Genomic DNA, 4554 nt, shown 5'->3' on the forward strand with positions numbered 1-4554 from the left:
TCTAGGATTACAAAAGCTCTGTCCCTGGTTTTCAATGAACCGCGAGCTGCCAGTAACCAATAGTGAAGCTATTCGATAAACTACAAAGAGCCTGTATACCAGGAAACAATGCTCCTTTTGTTGAGTTGCTTCTCAAATATTCAACTCAACTGAGTGAACACTTTATCTCTTCTTAGGCAGAAGCTTTTTCATTCCTTAGCGATTCATCGAAAGCCTCTTTCTCTTCTGGAAGATGTCTTAATTTATCTATCAAATGACGATCCAAATGAAAAAAAAAATTCTTCCTGACCCTCCATATCCTTGCTCTGACTAAAATGGTACAGGTGGAAAAAAAAAAGAGTCAGGTAACCTAATCCCCTCCCTCCTCCCCATCAGCTGAATTATGTCTGTATCTTTTCCTTTTTACACCTGTCTAATATTACCTGCGTCTCTGATTCCGGCAGTACTTGTGTAGGTCACCTCCTGGTTTCCCATTCAGGAGTCCACAGTATAATCTGCTTAACAATTATCCTGATATTTTTTTTTCCAAGTTTAATCCGTTTAGGCTTCCTATGGCTCCCCACTGTGTTTGTCTCCATCTGTCTATAGTCCCTTTTAAATACTTGTACCTGTGCTAAGATGACTGTCCCACAAAAAACGCTGCATGTCAGCCTCATTTCCAAATAATTGTTAGATGTGAATTACAGCAAATGAGGTGCAGTACAAATACGTCTCAGCTACAAACCTGAAAGCCCAGGGAATCTTATATTACACCCATAGTAGAAGCCAAGAGCTCGAAGTGTAGAGGACCCTTCCAGACAGGAAAATGGGTTCCTTGGACCGTGCAGCCAAATGGTAATCAAAGTGCACGTAGTTGGCATTTGATTGGTCAATTGTAGGAGTTAGAGTAGGGTATGGATCAGAGATATATAAAAGGAGAACATGACTACCAAATGTCCATCTTACTTTGGAGATGATGAACCTTTACTCTTGGTTGCCAATTGACTGGTAAATAGACACTAGCAGTGCGGCTTGAGTTAAATTCCCTAAGGGTGAATGCCCACGGACGGAATCGCTACGCGTTTCCTGCTGCGGAAAAACGCGTGTGAATTCAGCAGCTATTAGGTTCCATTGAACCTAATAGCTTTTTGACTGCCAATGCTCACATGCGGAATTCTACCGCGGATTTCCCAGCGGGAAAATATTTGCGCCATGTCCTATTTTCCGTGGATTTATGCTGCATTAATGCATACGCAGAAATCCGTGATCACTCGCAGGCCCTTTTTTGTTTTTAATCGCAGTACTCCTGCGGCGTAAATTCGGGGGTGTATCCCACGTCGCTTTTGGGCATGAGCGCTAAATGTCAAGATACCTGCACTACAGCAGATTTCAAGTTTGGAGCAGGTACGGTAGTACATGGGTGCTTTCACATGGCATGGGATTAGTCAGAGGACATCACTGCCTCATTATGTTATCCTTAGGGTGCCTTCACACTTGTGATCGCGATGTCGCTGCGTTTTTTTACATGAACATCAGTAGGACTTTCTAATGTTAAAAACACATTGCACAAAAATCACAAAGCACAAACTTGCGACTTTTGCGCAATGCGTTTATAACAATAGAGAGTCCTATTGACATTTGTGTTAAAAAAACACAGCGATATCGTGCACAAGCGTTTCTCCCCAGCAAAATGCAGGTGGAGCTACGCTGATTATGGCTGGCACCTGGACTTTTCAGTTCAATCAATATGACGAGTCCAAGTGCCGGCCAGGTGCAGTTTGCAGGGGAGAAACCCTGCCCTGCCATCAAAACCTTATAGGCACAAGGTGCTGCCCTGATGTGAATGAGTACTGGTCTGACTGGTTCCTTAACACCTTCATACAAGTTTATTAATTTATTAATGCCCATTGTAAGTATTAGGGGGGTTCACACAGGGAGGATTTGCCACGGAAATTCCACCTGCGGCCGCTAATCACTGGGTTAGCCAGCCATGTGGACGAGATTTCTCAGAAATCTCGTCCACACGGGACGGCCAATCCGCTGCGGTTAATCCCACCGCAGCATGTCCATTCTTTTTTCTTTCCGTTGCAGCCGCGCTCTCCTCTATGTGCCGCTTCAAAGCCGGCGCGGGTTTTTCCGCGGTGCTTCTCCCGGCGGAAATCTCGCGGTTTTTGCTGCGGCCAAACCGCAAGATTTCTGGCGGGAATCCGCCCAGTGGGAACCCAGCCTTAGGGATAATGTTGAGCATCAGGTATTTTTAGTGAGGGGGATCAATGAGTGCATCAGGTTACCACGGGAGGTGGTGAGTTCTGCTTCAATGGAAGTATTCAAACAAAGGCTGGACAAATATCTGTCTGGGATGATTTAGTGATCTTGCATTGAACAGGGGGTTGGACGCGATGACCCTGGAGGTCCCGATGACTCTACCATTCTATGATTCTTTGACCCTATCCTCCTTGCACATTCATGCAAGCTGCCATTGGGAATGACTTATTCTTTGCCTTCTTGCTGGATCCATTTCTGGCTTTAGCCCAATACAAGGCACCAAAAAACTCCACAAAAACTCCAAGGCTGGATTCACAAGGGTGTATTTGAGAGCGCAATATGCAGACAATAGAGTCCATTGATTTCAGTGGTTTCATTCACATCTACGTATTTTCCGCGTGCATTTCCGTTGTGGGGAAAAAATTGAACCTGTTCTATTTTTTTGCATATTTGTGCACAAAAGGTCCCCATAGAAGTCAATAGGGGGTGCGCCTGCAATAGGCAAGAATATGCATGAAACACTGCGTAATTGTGCAGGGAAAAGAACACATCTGGAACTCATTAAGACTAATTAGCCATTTTAATTTTGTTAGCCATGCGCATCAGAACATGCCTTGTGGATGCAAAAAATACAGTAAAATATGCAGATGTATGCATAAAAAAGCATAGTTCGTAACGCAAAAACACTACTCTCACGCACATGCAAATACACATGTGCTCATGTGAAGCCGACATAAATAATACATTAAAGGTATTCAATGGGATTGGGAAAAGATGACTGCTTTCTGACAGAAGCAGCACCCCTTGTGTCCATAGTGCAGATCTGGTATTGCAATTCAGTCTCATTTCCTGGATTACCTCCACTAAGGGGCTAATAGACCTTATTAAGTAAAATGCTGACCATTGGTTGTATCGCTGTTTAAGAACACCAATTTCACATGGATCTGTGCAGATAAGAAGAGTAACCAGAAACCACGGCTCTGCAATCTGTGACAACAAAGCTTATAAAAGGGGTTTTCTGTTACTCCCAGCGCCCTTTATTTTGGACTGGAGAAACTCTTGACATGTGCCACCAGTCCTCCTGACTATGACAGCAAACAGACTCTGAGCTGTAATACTAATCTCCTGTGTACTGTTTGCCATCCAAAAAGAGCCCATTGTGCCCAAGCTTTTCCAGCATGACCTCATTAATTCTGCAAACAAAACCTAGGCCTCTTTTCATCAGATGGCATATCCCGGAGCAGGTGACTTTACTTAGAGAAGGGCAAATCAGAAGCTTTTAATTCCCCACTCTTACATGTGTAGCTACAGGGAATGAACCAGCATTGAGGTGGAGGAGCTGCCAAACATCAAGCTAAATAATCTGGTGTGTTTAGAAGAAACCATCTTTGGCTCCAATGAAGGTTGTGTAGGTTACTGGCCCATTTACCTCCTGGGGCAGTATGATCTACATGTATGTCATGGAATTCCTTGTTTTAAGCCAACATGCTATACTTCTCATCCCAGCTGTTTAACCCCTTAGATGCTGTGGTCAATGGTGACAGTAACATCTAAGGGGTTTGACAGAGCGAAGGAGCTCCTGCTTTAAGCTCTCCGGTGCCCCAAAGGTATGCCATAACAGGTATTGTCACAGGACAACGTTGGAATCCTTTTAAAGCGCCTGGCTGTATAAGGTAGTAAATTCTAGTATTTGCATTTGTAAAAGGGAGCCTTTTAAAAATTCCCTTTAAGGGCGCCCACCCACTGGCGATTTTTTTTCCTTTGCGTTTTTTCTGAAGAGCAATTAGGATAGAATGTGTTCTTGTCCATTTGCGTTTTTTTTTTTCGGTCCGTTGCAATTTTTCACATAGGAACTGTCAGTTGCATATGTGTCCTTATTTTTCTCTTAATGCACCCATGAATGTCAATGGAAATTAACGGAAAAGGCGCGAAAAACACAGTGAAAAATGCGCCAAAAACGCTGCATTTTTCACGCACGAAAATCGGCAACGCCAGTGGGTAGGCGCCCTAAGGCTGCTTTCACCTAGCTATTACCCTGTTTCCCTGAAATATAAGACCTTTTCTAAAAAATAAGCCTTAGGGTGCGTTCACACGAGCGCATAAACGGCGCGTTTTTGCGACCAAACGTATATACGTGACCATCTGAGGCAATGGTTTCGAATGTATTCCTTCACATGGGCGATTTTACGGCGCGTAAAAACGGCAACCCGCGGAAAAACGGACATACGCGACCGAAATACGTGCCGGCGAATATTCGATGGCCGAAAAGACCGTTTGAAAAATAGGAATAAACGAAAATACGCTTTCTAG

The sequence above is a fragment of the Eleutherodactylus coqui genome, chromosome 13 (genome assembly GCF_035609145.1).
Source record: "Eleutherodactylus coqui strain aEleCoq1 chromosome 13, aEleCoq1.hap1, whole genome shotgun sequence".
Lineage (NCBI taxonomy): Eukaryota > Metazoa > Chordata > Amphibia > Anura > Eleutherodactylidae > Eleutherodactylus > Eleutherodactylus coqui.